Below are 18,639 nucleotides of genomic sequence, written 5' to 3'. Positions count from 1 at the left end.
TGTGGATCTGGAAGCAATTTCAAAGGTTTGCATTTCTCACACTTGAATGCCTTTTCAAGTTGTAGGTTGCAAGCTAGACCTCCTCCCTCATCTTCCCTCTTTAACGCTTTTCCTAAATTAGCTTGTTGTGTCATCCTTACCATGTAGTAATGAAAAATGGATAAAGGCTGTCGTGGATTTGCTCTCTCTCCAGAACATACCTTGTTGAAACATACTCAATATTTGCTAATGGCTTTGGAGGCAAAAGCTATGATAGTACAGTCTTTGCTTTTGAAGACAGGGGCAATGACAGGGGAACTTGAGAGGGAGGTAACATGGGGAGTGGGCTGGGGGGAACACTGGATGGATACCTTTTAAACATAGACAGAAAAATTGTTCTGTTATGATTGTCCAGAATGTCAGCCTGGCTCCTGACTGAAAAAAAAGGAAGCAAAATACAATTCCTGTGGCCTTGTACTCTGCCAGACTGATCAGAATCACTCCTTCCATTTTACACAGTTTATGGAGTCCGACTGGGTAGGCCCAATAAGCATTCACACATTACATAGTGAGCAGACTGGACAAGAATGTATACTGATAGAGCTATTATGTACTGTTTAACTGGTATACGCTTTCATTGATTTCTCTGACCAAAGCAAGATTTTGCTTTGCTTAGGAAGGCAAGCAGGAGCTATGAGCCATACTCACTTAGGAGACATTTGTCCTGCCTTCAAGGGGCTTGATCCCAAGGTAAGGGGGGAACCCATGTATTTTCTCTCGTGGCTCTTCACCACAGTGCGGCTGGAAAGGAAGAAGACGGCTGCTGTTTACTGAACACCTACCATGCTAAGCACAAGTAGTATTCCCTAATTTTGCTGACATTTCTTCCCCTCGAAATCACTGCTAGTGGTGAGAAAAGAGCTTCATTTTGAACACCAAGGGGAGAAGATTCTTTGTACATCCCAGTATCAAAATCATAGAATATTAGGATTCCAAGAGAAAGTGTCAGCAGGGACCTTTGATAATTTTTTGTGCATAGCAAGGAAGTTAATCAAAAGGTGGTAAGGCGGGGCTGTTATTTGCCCCTTTCAATGCTAAGACAATAGTAGTGGTATTGGGTGCCAGGATTGACTCACTTAAAGTGATATCAGTAAAATCTAGAAGCACCATCCTTTCAAAACAGCAAATGGTATTCTGTGTCAAGAGGGACAATTTGAATACTTGTTTGAGGTAATTTCTGGAAATGGGAAAGAGCCCTTTAGTTATGCATGTAAAAGTAGGCAGCACATCTGTTGTAAGAGAAACTATGAAAAGAATTATTATAAAAGTGATGCCAAGGGACTTCCCTGGTTATCTGGCGGCCATGACTCTGTGCTCCCAATGCAGGGGTCCCGGGTTCGATCCCTGGTGGTGGAACTGGATCCCACATGCCACAACTAAGAATTTTTATACTGCAACTAAGACCTGGCACAGCCAGATAAATAAAAATCTCAATATATTTTAAATGTAAAGTTAAATGAGAATATTTTTAAAATCATGACTCATACAAATAAAAAATGAACATGGGTCAAAGATTTTGTTTGACTCGTTCATTAAGGGACTGTTAAAATGATACAGTGGCCTGAAGGGAGAATTAAAAAAGCAGGTGCGTACACATATAGGCTGATATAAATTTGTTTCATAGATGTAAAACAGGCTTGATGGAAGCTGGTGGGGACAATTTTCACAACTATTTGCATGTTGGGGTAGGAAGAACTTTGAGCTGTCTGCCCCCTGGTGTATGCGTGCGTGGCTGCTTCAGTTGTGTCCAACTCTCTGAGATCATATGGACTGTAGCCTGTCAGGCTTCTCTGTTTACGGGGATTTTCCAGGCAAGAAAACTGGAGTGGGTTGCCGTGCCCTCCTCCAGGGGATCTTCCTGACCCAGGGATTGAACCCACATCTCTTATGTCTCCTGCATGGGCAGGCGGGTTCTTTACCAGTAGCGCCACCTGGGAAGCCCCTCTGGTGTATACATCCTGAATAATCCTCTCCCCTGGAGCATGAGCACGACCGAGAAAACTGTGACTATGATGAATTTCTTATGATTAGGTTACATTAGATGACAGGTGAAGTGAAGGGATTTTGCAGGTGTAATTAAATCTCTGAGACTCTGAATTAATAAAAAAGGAAATTAGCCTGAATGGGTCTGACCTAATCAAGTGAACCCTCAAAAGATACTGGACCCTTCCTGAAGGAAGAGATTTGAAGTGTGAAAGATTCTGCTGGCCTTTGAGAAACAAATTGCCAAGCAGAGGCCACCTGACAGTAAATGGCAGGCAGCCTCTAGAATCTGAGAACTGACAGCCAGCAAGAAAGCAGGACTGCAAGATGAATCCTGCCAGCCACCAGCAGTCCTGGAACCCAAGGCCCAGATAACACTGGGTAACACCTGGACGTCAGCCTGATGAGAACTTGGGCAGAAGACCCAGCTGACAAACTGGACTCCTGACCTACAGGAAGTTCAAGATACTAAACTGATGTTACCGTAAGTTATTAAATTTGTGGTAGTTTGCTAAGAGGCATGGAGAAGGCAATGGCACCCCACTCCAGTACTCTCTCCTGGAAAATCCCATGGACGGAGGAGCCTGGTGGGCTGCAGTCCACGGGGTCGCTAAGAGTCAGCACGACTGAAGCAACTTAGCAGCAGCAGCAGCTAAGAGGCAAGAGAAACTTCTTACATACACCTATAGAAAAGAATTATTTGCGTTGGCATTGATTAGTTACCACTTACAAAGTAGTAAAAGAGCTCAATGTAATGAAGGTACAGAGATCCCACAGGATCAAATAACCTAGAAGATAACACCTTGATTTTTATTGAATGTACCTAGGAATCCATTTGGTCCCTACTGTGAGAGATGTTTCATTTGGTAAATTGCTTGTTTCACAAGCAATATTGCTTGATTTTGTTTTTTATTTAAAGAAAAACTTTTTTCACTCCTGAAGAGACTTAGACTATACTTTAAGGTACTTTGGGCTTTGAAGGGGTGAGGGGTGACTAGCTGCCGAAAATTAGAATGGAGACTCTATAAGGCTGCTGAAAGCACCAGCAACTCTGAGCTCCCCCATGCACCAGTCATCACTGCGAAAATGGAACTGCGTGAAACCCAACCTGCACTGTGAGGCTGATGCTCTTTGTGAAGTAAAAGTCAGGCCATCCAGTCAAGCATTTATTCACTCAATAAACAAATCCAGTGCCTTCCTGAGACTAGACAGAGGTGCATCGGTGAACAAACACCACCAAGGTCCCAGTCACACAGGGTTTGCATTTCAAAGGAAGGGAAAATAACCCAGATTTGGAGATCTATACTGAAACATTCCAGAATTTGAGAACCATACTGATATTTGACCACTGTGTTCAGCCATGAGGAAGTTTCTGAGGTAATGGTTGAGCTCATATCTCTTCAGGAAGAGTTTCCAAGAAAATTCAGTTGTTAATCATGCTGGTAAGAGGCAGATCCAAGTACAAGAATGAGGTGATGATGCTGGGTTCTTAGACAGGCATAAGGTTGGATACACAGGCACCCACTATGACAAACATCCACATTCCCAAGGAAATACAGACTTAGTAAGGAAATTGCCTTCACGCTGGGATCAGCCCTTGTCTGCCACATAGAGGTGACCCTGTGCCCTGGGTAAAGAAATATAGAAAATACAGTAATGTTCTACTAAGTTGCTGCATTTACTTCTGTGGTTAGTAATAACGATAGCTAATACATACAAGTACTTACTATGGTCCAACAACAATTTACTCTGAGTTAGTCACTTTTCTAAGCACTTTACATATAATAACTTATTTAATGCTCACAATGTGTGTGTGTGTTTGCTCAGTTGCTCAGTCTTATCTGACTCTGCGAACCCATTAACTGTTGCCAGCCAGGCTCCTTTGTCCATGGAATTTTCCAGGCAAGACTACTGGAGAAAGTTGCCAATTCCTGCTCCAGGAATCTTCCCGACTCAGGGATTGAATCTGCATCTCTTGTGCCTCCTGCATTGGCAGGCGTATTCTTTACCACTGCGCCACCTGGGAAGCCCTCAATATACACAAGTCCTTACTATGAAATAGTCATTCTTCTAAGTACTTTACATATATGAATTCATTTAGAGTTTGCAATAACCCAGTTGCCTGGTGGCTCAGACGGTAAAGCGTCTGCCTGCAATGTGGGAGACCTGGGTTCGATTCCTGGGTCGGGAAGATCCGCTAGAGAAGGAAATGGCAATCCACTCCAGCGCTCTTGCCTGGAAAATCCCAGGGATGGAGGAGCCTGGTAGGCTACAGTCCATGGGGTCGCAAAGAGTCGGACACGACTGAGGGACTTCACCTCACTATTATTCCTAAGTTACAGTTGAGGAAATTGAGGCAGAGAAAGACTAAGTGGTATGTCTCCAAAGTCTCACAGCTAGTGAGTATGAGAGCTATGATTCACACCCAGGTGGTCTGGCACCAGAATCCTAGTTCCTAACCCTCACTAGGCACCATTTTTGCAATAAGGGTCCCCTTGGACATAGACATAAGTAATTCGGAAGTACACTCCACCTTGCAATTTATTTCTATTACTCCAATGCTTCAGTATTTTCAACAGCAGTGGCCCGTCTTTAGCAGTACTAGAGGAAATGAAGGGATTTTTAAATTTTCTTCTGGCCACAGTGTGGGGCACTGCTGATTGTACACCAAGTAAAACTAAGAGTTATTTTACCATTCTGGCAAATCTGTTCCCTACTTTAAAAATGCTTCTTTCCTCATTCCCTGAGCCAAAATTCTACTTTCTTTTTGAAGAAGTTTCTCCTCTGAGTGTTCTGTCCTAGAAATAGACACCGTTCATCTCCCCACTAGGATTCAACCCCCAGGCACAAGCTCTGTGATGGTGAATCCCCTGCAGCTGCCCACAAACAATAAGTAATACAAAGGATGACTGAGGGTTTCAAGTTTCCTGTTTACAACCTCCATCCAATGGGGATCTCTCCGGGAGAGATGTAAGGCTGGCAACAAATTAACAAGGGTTCAGTTATTTTACAAGGGCAAACAATGGTTCCTCTGACCACTTTTGATTCATTCCATCTCTGGTTTCCATGGAGCATCACAAAAGGATCTATGTGTGTGTCAAGAGAGTGGAGGAAGAGAAGTGGCCCAGAGCTAACAGGGGAAGAAGCATCCGCCTGATCAGTCTCCCTGGAAAGAAAGTATCTCTGATCCTTAGTGTCCAGTTCCTATGTCCTGGGCTGCTCTGTCTGTGTAATGATCATCAAATCTGGTAACAGAGCCCTCATTCCTCCCTGGAGATCTTTGCCCCTGGGTTCTGGTCGCTTTTAGGCTTGGTCTTGCCTCCATCTTTCCCCTTATATCATCAGCTTTTATTCCCACTAGTTAGTTGAAAAAGCTCTATAGGAAATTAGATGTGCCTGATGAACTGCCTCATCGGGGAAACAAAGAATCCTCTGGAGCTGACTTGAGAAGTTAGGGGTACCGTGGCAGCCATCTGTGGATTTTTGGTCATTCAGAATCCATTCCCTCATCTTTTGATGATATCACCTCTAACAGAGAGTGGGATCTGGCTTCTTGCCACTCAAAAGCCATTAAAGAACCAAGGTTGGTGGAAAAGAAAGTTTGCTTTATTTTGGATGCCAGCACCTGGTGGGGAGGGTGGACTTCTGTCCAAAGGCTGATTGTCCACCCCAGACATTTAATGGACAAGAGCTTTTATAGGCTAAAAAAGGGGGCTACATGCAGAAACAATACAGTCAGCTCTGATAGTCATCTTGAAATTGGTCATTAGTGGTCTGATCAGCACCATCTTGATTGCTTTAAGTTAGTCTTGTCCCAAGGTTGGTTTGTTCCCATTTCCTTAAGGCCAGTTCTCAAGATTGTAGCAGCTTATGTCAAGGCTACAGTCTGGTCCTCATGTAGTTAACTTCTTCCACCTGGTAGGGGTTTCAGGATCTATAAGGCAGCTCACAAGATAAGGTTCAGAATATTATCTATAGCCCTTGAGAAGGAATTAGAGGCCCTTGATTATGCTTACCATCTTCCATGATAGCTCAGTTGGTAAAGAACCTACCTGCAATGCAGAAGACCCTGGTTTGATTCCTGGGTCAGAAAGATCTGCTGGAGAAGGGATAGGCTACCCACTCCAATGTTCTTGGGCTTCCCTTGAGGCTCAGCTGGTAAAGAATCTGCCTGCAATGCGAGAGACCTAGGTTCAATCCTGGTTGATCATTCTTAATGACCAAACTATTATTATTTGGTCTCCTTTGACGGTTTCTGCATATTCTCACTTCTCTGAAAGTTTTTCCACGGACAGAAGGCAGGCAGGGAACTTGGGGGCAGAGGGCAAGGACTATAAGTTCCTGCTCCATTTCACACCAGCCCTTACCCTTCTCAGTCAAGTGATTCTATAAGGATTAGAGCCCAGGCTCAGGAATAGAGAATGTGATTTAGGCCTAAGCAAATCAGAGCACTGAATTTCTTTGGCTTCCAATGATTGGCTCACTGATAATCATGTGACTTAAGTAGAGCCAATTAGGAAGGCAATGTGGAGTTCCCTGAGAATTCTGGGAAGGAAACTTCCACTCTACCTTGCTGCACTTGAATGAGAGGTGTGAGTTGGAGACCCTGTAAACATCTCGCTATGGATAGGGAGTTCCTGTCTGCAAATATTGTCAAGGCAAGAAAAGAAAGAGATTCTGGATCTTTAAGACAGTGCTTGAGCCTGGAATTGTTCTATCTCTGAAGCAAGCCTTGTTTCAAGATGCTCAGTTATGTGATTCAGGAAATTTTCCTTGGGCTCCTACTGTCTTGGGTTGGATTTTGTTGCTTGCAACTGAAAGTGTTGTTTATCTCCCACTAAGAGAAGTTGAGAGGAAGCTCCAAGAATAAGAGCAGCCAGAGGGGAAGCAGATCACAGTCCTTCAAGCAGGAAAGCAATTCTCACCCGAGAGTATTTGTCCCTTTACATTTATCATGAGAAGGCAGAATCTACGAAATGTGTTTTTAGAGTCATTAACCTTTCCTTCTCTTCCATCTAATGCTGACATTTTTATGGGGTAGGGGTATCTTTGTAGTTTATTATTCAAGTGATTGCTGGGCCTGCCTTAAAGTGAACACAGACATGGGCTGGATTCCTCAAAAGTCATACATGTCATTTCTTTGGTCACTATGCCTTTTAAATGCTTATGTTACCATCTGGATTCCATCACTTTTTGTAGCTGCGGGATGGTGTACAAAGACATTTGGTCAGGAGACCCCAAATCACTTGAATCCTGCCTTGGCCTACCAACTACATCTCCCTGCAGTACCCCTATGCAGGCAACAAGAAACAGTTTATTTTGAGAGAGAACTTTAGTTCAAAACCTAATGCAAATTCAAGTAAGTAAGGATGGACTTCATGGTCTTTCTCCTTATCGTTTGATTTCAGTTCTCAGATGTAACCAGTGTGGATTTCTAGTTCCATATTTTCTGACACAGCTGATGTATGTTGGATCAGATTTTTTATTGTTGTGGTTTGGTTTAGTTTTGATTTTGGGTTTTTGACGTACGTCAGGGAAGGAAAAGAAAGCATCGTGTCACTTTACCTCAGAATATTTGCCCAGTGGCTGCTCAAGTCCTGTGTTAACAAAATTCAACTGAATAAGTTTTAAAAGATCTTACTGACTTTAGTCAGCCATGCTGGAATCAGGCAGCATCCAGTCTAGCAGCTGGAAAGGGGTTCCAAAGCGTGGTACGAGGCAAGAGATTTTTGTAGACCAAAGTGAATGAGAACAAGGAAGTTGTACTGGGCGCTTATTGATTGGTGAGAGCAGGGTTGCTTCCCTTACGTGGAGTGAAAGGAAGTCTTGGAGAAGGTAACTTATGTCAGGTAACTTGGGTTGAGCAGGAAAGTTCTGACTGGTTGACCTAGACCTCCCTTTTCTGGAAGAGCTAAGCCTTGAAACTTGGTTAAGTTTCCATTTTTGGTGCGGTGCTTAGCATGAGTCCCTCAGGCTCGGGCCTCATCTATATACTTTAACACCTGTCAGGCTGAATCAAGAACTCTGAATCTGCTTCCAGGTGGGTAGATAAATCTGTGTCCAAGGAGAGAGAAAGTGAAGGGGTGGGAAGAGGGGAATGTAATATTGCCCTGCCATTCTGGCTGCAAGGAAGAGCGAGAAGAGGAGTCTGTACCTATGTTACGTGAGCTGTAACCTTATTTCCACTGAAATGTCACCAGGAGAAAATGTGAGCTAATAAATGTCTTGGAACCAGTCAGACTGATACCTTCCTTCTCAAAGGAGAACAAGGCAGAAGGTAAAAAGAGAATTCCTGAAAGCTTCCTCTTAATAGTTACCATTATCGTATTAGTTAGGATAATACCGCTGTAACAGCAAGTCATGTCCAGAATTTTAGCAGTGGGTAATGTAATAACAGTTTATTTCTTGTTCATACAACAATCTAAAGTGGAGACTTCTCACTGACAGACAGCTTTCATACACTGAAAGATTTAAGAACGCATGTTCTTTCCATCTTAAGACTCCACTTTAAGGCAGCAGTTTTCAACTTTTAACTGCACTTTGTAATTACCCAATGAGCTTCAAAATGCTAATGCATGGGCCCCACCCCAGGAGACTCTGATTTCACTGGTTTTAATAGCAGCTTGGGCATCAAAATGTTTAAAATGCTCCCCAGAGAAATATACAATGCAACCAGTAGGGCACTACTAGGGCATTACTATAGGGTAGTGCTTTCCAGGGGATGGTCCCCAGGCTGGCAGCATCAGCAACATTTGGGACTTGTAAGACTTTCAGACTTTCAGATCCCAACCAGATCTGCTGAATAAGAACTCTAAGGATGGGGTGCAATCTATGCTTTAAGAGCCTTCCAGTTGATTCTGATGTATAGTCAAGTTTGAGAATCACTGCCTGTGAACACCAAAGTTCTCTGACCTAAGTGGAAGGAAAGAGAGGGAGCTTGAAGGAACACACCTGTTTCTCCACTACGTCCCAGTCTCTTGGCAATATCTCCAGCCATGGGCCCAGCTCGAGCCAGAGAGGACTGGGAAATGGAACCCTAATTGAGCAGCCTGTGTCTGCCACAGTCATACACTATTGGGTTTTCTATACTGTCCCTGAATTTGACAGCGATTCTGGATTGAAGGAAAATAAAAGGCAATTTTAAATTCTAGGTGTAACCCAAATGGTCAGGATTCCCAGGTTCTAGGAGTATGAGACTGAACAAAAACATGTAGGAAGGCACAGGCGTAGAATATATGTTGATGTAGAGTAGAATGGATTCATTTAGATAGAAAAATTAACACATAAAGCTTGCACAAATTTATCAGCGAATTTCTATCATGCTTTGGGCATGCATGAGTGTTCAGTCATATCCAACCCTTTGCAACCCCATGGACAGCATAGCCCATCAGGATCCTCTGTCCATGGAATTTTCCAGGCAAGAATACTGGAGTGGGTTGCCATTTCCTACTCCAGGGGTCTTCCAGATCAAGGACTGAACCTGTGTCTCTGGCATCTCCTGCACTGGCAGGCAGATTTTTTTCCCACTGTGCTATCTGGGGAGCCTATCATGCCTTGTAATAGCAATTTTTTCACCAAAGTGATAAAATCTCTTAAGTTCTTTTCCTGACTGTATCACTCACTTTCTTCCCATTTCTTTTCCCCCAGAAACTCAACAGCGGCTCTGAGGCAGAGATGAAAGACTGTGGATCTGCTGGGAGAAGGTTATTTCAGATGCCAGTCCTGAGAGAATATCCCAATCCATGACTCCACTATGCTATAATGAAGGAAATGGCGACCTGAATGTCAGGCAATTGAGGATCCATGTCCTGGCTTTCCTGCGTAGCTTTGGGTGAGACACTCAACTTCTCTGAGCTTTAGTTTCCTCTTCTCTGAAAGACATAAAAAGTCCTGGCTCGTCGAATTATTGGAACTACTATATGGAAAATAACATAGGTAAGCAGAGGAGCCTGGCGGGCTCCAGTCCAAGGGGTCACAAAGAGTGGATACGACTGAGCGACTAAGCACAACCAAGCTGCTTGAAAAATCTCAGCTGTTTTCATCTCCATTTGGGTTGCCTTGACAGAAAAAAATTCAGGCCATTCTTATCCTCAACAAGCCACATGCAGGAGAAACAGATAAGATGCTTTGAAATGGTCTGAGGGTGGCTAAGCACAGCCCATTCTTGTTAAGTCTATTTATAGCAAGAAGCCATTCAGGTCGGTCCTGCCTTTCCAGTCTGCCTCACTGGCATCGTGGTGGGCCCGGGGCTTTGACTCCTCCGTGTTCCTTGTGGTTTCTGTCTGCTCTGGCTATGGTGGTTTCTTTCATTCAGACTAGATACCAAAAGGATGATACGGTCCAGAGAGCTAAAGGACAGACTGGATATCGGGGGACTTTGTGTTTGTCTGTGACACTTCAAAAAGCGACTCAGTTAGCCAGTGGTACAGAGAAAAGAGCACACATCGTCCATTTGAAGGTGGAGGCAACCCTGGCCATCTGAATGCTCAAAATACATATCAGCCTCTTGAAAAGCTAAAGGCTGACTTGGGCTCCATGATTTAGAGTTCAAGTGGCCCTCAAGCGAGGGCTTAGGGAGGGGATGACACCAGGCAATTACTGGCACTTACAGTTTTGTGCATCTAAAATCAAATGGATAGATTCTAGATGCTTTCAATGCCAGATCTTAGAATCAGTTCAGAGCACATAACAATACAATGACAGATGTAATAAACTCATATAGGTGTAGTGTTTTCCAATTTACAGACATTTCATACACTGTAAGAATGCTGATTTTTTCCATCTCCTAGGAGCACATATGTTATCACACTTAGGTGTTTTTGGTTGCATGGAACCAAAAACCCACTCAGGGCACCAGTTGCATGCGTGAGAGTCTGGTGGCCTCCCTATGCCTTTCTAAGTACTATGGCCCTGCATCAAACTGGTGTTTTTCTTCCTGGTTTTGCCCGAGGCTGAGGTTTGGCAGTCAGTTCTTGCCGGCAGGTTTACAACATGGTTGGCATGGTGTAAGCTCTACAGAATTCATGTGAAAGGTTATCCACACTCCCTCTCTTGTGGCTGTCCTTAAATTTACAAGGACACTTTCCTCTAGGAGTCTCTGGATAACGGACTAAGATTGTCACATGCCATTAACACATTTCAATTCTGCCACTTCTCTGATTGGAAACCCTGATTCAATATTGCAAACTTGTTTTTGGCAACTGCATCAGCATCTTCCCCAAATATATTAGAGTTGCCATTGACAGATGGTCTGAGATGGGCCCAGGGAGGCTGTTGACAGATATCTTGAGATGGATCTTATTACATTGACATAGCTGGAGGACGTCCCGTGGGAAATGTCTTTGCAGGCCCGGAGGCTGACAGAACAAGACGGAAGCCCTTCAAGAGAATTGCCAATAAAGAGACTGAAAATGGGCACCGCCTTCCGGAGGTAATTTGGCAGTATGTATTGAGACTTAAAACATTCACACCCTTTGACCTATATTCATCGTCTCAAGTTTTAGCTGAAAGTGCTGCTGAGACGTGTGTGTGAAGATTTATGCATAGAGACTTTCATTGCAGCGTTAACCATACAAAAAAATCTGCTTATCCGAAAACAGTTTAACTCCTCCCTCTTTCTATAACAGAAGTACCTCTGTGGGCTTAAAATCAGGGACATAAAACTAACCCCCAAAGTTCACCAATTTAGCAGACTTTTTTTAAACCTATAGACTATTTGTTAAGAAAATTTAACTTCAGTGTGACTCAATTCACTGGAAAGAGGGAATAAGGGATTTAAAAAAATCAGTGGATGAAAATCTCAAGCATAAGGAAGCAGTAACAGTAGTAAAAATATTTCTTCGATGGATGCAAATGTGAAATTGAGGATGACAGTACCACACGAGAGACTGTGGCTGAGGCTCTGACTTGATGTCCAAAATGACAATGACCTCAAAGGAAATTTAGGAAGGTATGAAAATTCAGTATTTAAAAATCAATTCTGATTGAATTGGTGTGGAAAACAAATCTACTGCCCTGCAGAAATAATGCCAAACCTTCCGTTGTTTTAATGAAGCCTGCCTCACACAATTCAAATCAGAATATTACTTTCATCAGAGAATCATTTTTGTTCTTCCATGAAATAGCACAGGAAATATATTATGCAGTTACTTGCCAAGGTCAAGAAAACTCATGATCTTGACAAGAAGAGGGAAAAAAAGGAATAATTGTGCCTCCATCTAAACTGGGTAGTTCTCAACTGGGGGACATTTTTCCCCTTTAGGGATCATTTAACAAGGTCTGGAGAGATTTTGGGGTGTCACAATTGGGAGTGGGGGTGGGGTGGGGGACTGCTACTCTGGCCTCTAGTGGGTAGAGGCCAGAAATGCTGCTGAACAATCTACAGAGCCCATGACAGCCTCCTACCACACAGCATTGCCTGGTCCAAGGTGTCATAGTGCCAAGGTTGAGAAACCCTGGATTGGACAGTGATGATCTGGGAAGAAATGACCAAGTGCAGAACCCATGCTGCTCCGTTCTCTACTGGAGGTGGTGAGAGTGAGGGCAAGGCTAGGGGATGGACTTTCTTCTCCTCCAGCTCCGTCTATGCCAGGCCTGAGGCTAAGAGGGAAGGCTGGCTCTCAAATCCTGATGGCTAAGGCCTCATATGCATCTTTCATCAGGACTAAATGAAAACAACTTAAATCTTTACTGGAATTTGTATAGGCAAATCCCCCAGTTTTGCAGACACTTTTTTTTCTTCTACAAGGAAAAAGGAACAAAATATATGAAAGAAGAAGCTTATTCAAGGAATCTCAAAACCATTTCCTGTGGTCAAGGACAAATTCTACCCAATCTCCTGTTTTGTTTTCTGGACAATGGGAATTGGGGTCCAGAATATTTAGCCTGAGGTTCAGCTTGACCCTCAACTATCAGAAAAGCATTAAATCACATTCAGAGTAAGCTGTGTTTCTTAGGGCAGGAAATTCAACTCATACCTTTCAGTAAGGTTTCAGCATCAAGCATTGATATGAAAAGGATTTTCTGGGTAACTTCAAGATAACCTGGAATCTCCCATTCCCTGGGCTGGGCATTTTGACTAATTGGGGTTTTCCTGTGGTTTACATTCTTCAAGATGTTCACTGGCAAGATTTACAGGAAGGTCCAATCCAAACTTTCCCTTTGTACATTTTATGTCTGTAATGTTGGAATGCCTCAAAATAAACGTGTGACATTTGTTCATAATGAAGAAAAACAAGTCAACTGCTTTGTTTTTTATATCTAAATAATACAAAGAAAACATTCACTGGGTGGAGAAGCGTATACTGGTCTACAGAACAGCAGCGGGGGGTGGGGGAGGCAGCTTTATGTGTCTGTGACAATTTTAACTTTGGAGAGTTTGGATCTAAACATTTGCATGATTGTCTTGCTAGGAACAAACCACGTTGAAAGTGTTCGGTTTTGGCTGATTCTACCTAATCTCACTCTGACAGGTTCCCATATGAGCTGGGAACAGCCGGGACTAACTCTTCTCCAACATTATTGCTAATTGGCAGCAGCAAGACAGCCTGTAAGCTCAAGTATGTGGAAGATGGGAGAAAACAAAAACAAAGCCAAACTCTTAAGACTCCAATCAGCTTTAATTAGTCAAGAAAAATCAACAGCCTAAGAATGTACACCTACTGAGATAGTCAGAAGCAGATGGCTATGAAGTGTTTCTAGGTCCAGCTAAGGATCTTATACCCATCACTTATCTACCTGGCTTTTGGGTTTTCCACCTTTATAAACAGGGTGCTAAAAATTGCTGTTTTTTATTTCTACCAGACGCGGCAATGATTCATTTAGAAAATGCAGAAATATCTGAATAGACCTGGTGCTAGGCGGTCATCCTCCCTGTCTCTGTCTCTTTCCCTGAATATACAAAATATTTGATATTCGTGTGGTGAATACTCATAACAGCCAGAATCAAAAGTTCATTAATCAGAATCCACCTAACAGGGCAGCCCATCAAGGTACTTTTCCTTTTCTGTATGAAAATATCATAGTGGAATAATCAACACAGCATTAGCAGTGCTTCTCCTCAGACCAGGGTTTAAAATCTTCCTCCCTTTAACAAAATCAATGAGCTTCTTTGAAACTCCACTTCCTCATTTACTAAATGGTTTTATAGTGATTGCTGCATAGTATGTGGTGAGGATTAGGGTAAACAATACATGCAAAGCAAACTGCTGGAACTCAATAGGTGTTAGTTCCATTCTCTGCCTTTCCAGCAAACACCTCCCACAGCACTGACCGGTTAGCACCGTCCGTACTGTGAAGTGTTTTGTTTAAATACACTTTAAGGGAAAAGAGTTAAAGGTTTAGAAACTGAACCAATAGTTAGGGTTTACATCAAACAAGGCATCTTTTGTAGCAGCTTCTGGGGTTGAACTTATGACAGGTATGGTTTTCTGTTTTCTGCACACAAAGCTCTGACTAATAAGAACTGAAAGTTTTTAATGATGACCCTAAAATGCTGTAGTCCTCAGTCACTCCAGAAAAGAGCTGTGCTCTCTTGTATGAGTTAGGACCTGGTTACAAGTAGTGTGAGCTACCTCCAGCTAGCTTGGATCTGGATGGTGTGTGTGTGTATGTGTGTGTGTGTGTGCGTGCGTGCACATGGTCACGCACACATGTGTGTGTCTGTGTAGTGAGGGGATTTCAAGGGGACCTCTGGAACCAAAATATGCATCTACATCTCTGTGTATATTTCATTTTACCTTCCCCCAAAGCAGCTTTTCTTCATATCCCAAATCACAGGAAAACAGCTGCCTGACAACTCTGGAGATTTTGTGTTACAGGCCCCACCACAGGAAGAAACTGATGCTATCAATCAGTGCCCCATTCCAGATTCCCAGAGAAGAGAAGCCGATTGGTCCAGCTGGGGTCCACTGTATACACCTCAGCTCCAATCATCTATGACCAAGAAAGCGGCAGCCCACTGTGCAGACATGGGCTCACTCCTGCCATCCCGAGGATGAAGATCAAGGAGGAGGTCTCGCAGTGTGGGAGAAGAGGAGCGTCTCCGTGTGGAGGCACTCAAGGTATCATTCCACTGTACACAGTAGGGCAGAAAGAGGACTAACACATTTCAGAATAATTTTCAATAGCCATGGTCACAATCTAAAAGATTTTCTGCACATACCACAGTCAAGCCAAAAATTCAATTTAGCTAAGCGTATTTTGCTCTGCATCCCAAATGTAGCAGACACAGATGGTTGCCCATCTAACAGCCTGTTCCTCCTTCTTAACTAGCAGGATCCCACATATATTTAGATGTCCATTCCTCCCTCATGTCAGTCATAGAAAGCTTACGTTATCCCTGTGTTTAGAAGGAAATTAATCTAATGGTTGCATTGTGCCCCGTTTGGGCTTAGGCATGGGCATATGACACAGTTGTGACCAGTGAAACACGATGACGGATCTTCTGAGGGGCCTTCTGCATAGATGTTTTTCTCACTGATAAAAAGAAACTCATAGGAACACTTTTTAACCTTCTACCACTTTGTGTCTGGATGTGATGCCCAGAATGGTGGCAGCCATCTTATGACTATCAGGGGACCTACCCTGAGGATAAGAGAGTCGAAATATAGTAAGAACTCGGGTCTTTGATTACCCAGTTGAGCAACTGGGTTAAGCTACCTGGGAGTGCTTTCCCTCTGGGATTCCTGTTTTATTTATTTTAAAGATGAAAGGATAATTAATATGTAACATTATATTAGTTTCAGATATGAAGCATAATGATTTTATATTTGTATATATTGTAAAATGACACCAGTCTATTTAACATCTGTCACATACATAGTTTAAAAATATTTTTCTTGTGATGAGAGCTTTTAAGATCTAGTTCAATATTATTGCTCTAGTTCAGTATTGTTAACCATAGTCACCATATTGTACGTTACACCTTAGATTCTTGTTACTTGATAAAAGAAGTATTATTTAAATCTGTTAAGTTGATTTTTAATTTTTTGTTGCTTGCTACCCCAAACATCCTAACTGATACACCTCCTAATTAATAGAAATCACAAATGAGACATGCTTTAATAAAACCCAACTTCCTAGCTGGATCATAATTTCAAAAAATGCTTCAGCGAAGGTGTCTCTTGGGTAATATTGATACAGATAGCCAAGAGATAATTTCTAAGGCTCCCAGAACCATATCAAGACAGAGTATTTTGCAAGCAGACCACCATTATTTTTTTGTATTTATAAAAAGCAACTCAAAGAACTTGTTTAGAGTAGCTTTTTTTATGCTTCAAAGTCCTTGCTCTTCTAGATGTGGAGTCGGACAAGTTTAAAGTGGTTTCATTGTGTTCTCTGCTTACTTGAGTTTGATAGGCTGTGTTCTCATGACAAGTCTGTCCCTGCAGTGGCTGTCCGGGATGCTTTGATGTGGGGTGCATTCGGACAGCCTAATACTTGGGGGAAAATGTGCTGAAATTGAACAAGATTGCTTTCTGCCCAGCTGTTCTCTAAAGGCTCAGACATTTTTAGCACTGAGCTAAGAAGCTTGTATTTGTTTTGACAGTCTTGGCAGGGAGAACAATGGTTGATTATCCCAGCACTTTACTAACAAATAAGACTGCCTCCAGCAGAGATAAAATATGGGTCTTGACTTGATTGCATTGCATGTCCAAGGGAATTATCTTCTTTTCATTCTGATGCCCTTTCGTTATGCAATGTATCTTTTTCTTTCTTTATCCTTGCCCCACGTGATAACCCATGGCTTTCACTCTGAGAAGGCAGAGTCCCGAAATCATCAGAAGGGCAGTTTGATTATCATATAAAACATGTATTTTCACTTCTCCAATTTGATTTCTTAGAAACTATTTTTTGTTGGTTTGTTTTCGGTTCTCCAGATTTGTATGGCTTGTTCCTTTTCTAATTTTCTGTCTGCTTGCTTTGGGCGTTTGCTTATGTGTCTGTAACTGTTTCAGCATACACATAGAAATCTAAGATTTTACATCACACCTACATTTAAAAGGTCTATCCCAGGTGTTTGCTGCACCCATACAGTGAAATGCTTTATCCAGGTCAATTATGTTTTCTTCAAAACAAAGGGACTTTTAAATAGTTTTATGAAAACATTTTTATGTATCATTTTCTTTCCAAAAGGTTTTAAGAATTAAATATTTTGTAAGTGGTATAACATATGCAGATAAGGGTACAGCTCAATGTATTTTCACAAAGTGAACACATAGTTGTAACCATTTGTCCCCTCAGCCCCGCCCCAGTCATCATCTTTCTGCTCTATCACCACCTGCCAAACTAACAACTGTTCATCACAGAGGAATTTTGCCTCTTTGCTCAATGTTGTCTTTGTATGATTAAATCATGTTATCATGTATACTGGTACTTTCTTCTTCTTTTTTTTTTGAGAAGGAAATGGCAGCCCACTCCAGTATTCTTGCCTGGAGAATCCCATGGACGGAGGAGCTTGGTGGGCTACAGTCCATGGGTCGCAAAGAGTTGGACAAGACTGGGCGACTTCACTTTCACTTTCTTCATTTTTTACTGCTGCATACTATTCCATTGTGTGAACATGCCACAATTTATGATGACGGACGTTTTGTTTGCAGTGGTTTGGGGCTATTACAAATAGTAATGCTATCATAATTTTGTGCATGTCTTTGGGAGAATATATACACATAGAGTTTTAGTTCCATATTATGAGGGGCAGACTTGCTGGGGGACAAAGCACAAACATCCTTACCTTTACTAGATTGTCCCAATTTACGTTCCCACCAAAAGGATGTGAAAATCCAGTACTAATTCAAATTGTTGCCACCACTTGGTAGTATTAGCCTTTTAAGTACAGTGATTCTGTTAGTGTGTAGTGGCATTTCATTGTGGTTTTTATTTTGCATATTCATGATGACTAATGGAATTGCATGGATTTTACCATTATTGGCCAGTTAGGAATTCTCTTCTGTGAATTACCTGGCACAATTTTTGTTCTTCTTCTAATACATATATGTATATATTATATATATTTCTTTTTAATTTGTTAATATTTATCTATTTTGAAAATGAATTCTTTGTTGAATATGTATATTATAAGTAGATTCTCCCATTTTGTGGATTGCCTTTTTACAGTTTCATGGGATCTTTTGATAAATAGAAATTATGGATGATTTTAAACTTTTTAATTTGAAATAACTTTAGACTTTCAGAAACTTGAGACTTGCAGAAGTAAGTTCCTGTGTGCCCCTCATCCAGCTTTCCCTAAGAGTAACCTATTACATAATCATAATGCAGTTATCAAAGCAGAAAATTGATGTTCTCACCATACTGTTAACTAATCCACAGACCTTAATCTCATTTTCTGTCTCGTTTTTTCCTTTTTACAGTTCAGGATTCGATCTAGGATTTACACATTGCCTTAAATTGTCACGTCTCCTCGGTCTCTTCTCCTGCTGCTGCTGCTGTTAAGTTGCTTCAGTCTTGTCCGTCTCTGCAACCCCATAGATGGCCGCCCACCAGGCTCCCCCGTCCCTGGGATTCTCCAGGCAAGAACACTGGAGTGGGTTGCCATTTCCTTCTCCAATGCATGAAAGGGAAAAGTGAAAGTGAAGCCGTTCAATCATGTCCGACTCC

The sequence above is a fragment of the Oryx dammah genome, unplaced genomic scaffold (assembly GCF_014754425.2).
Source record: "Oryx dammah isolate SB20612 unplaced genomic scaffold, SCBI_Odam_1.1 HiC_scaffold_17, whole genome shotgun sequence".
NCBI lineage: Eukaryota > Metazoa > Chordata > Mammalia > Artiodactyla > Bovidae > Oryx > Oryx dammah.
This window is presented reverse-complemented; position numbering follows the sequence as displayed.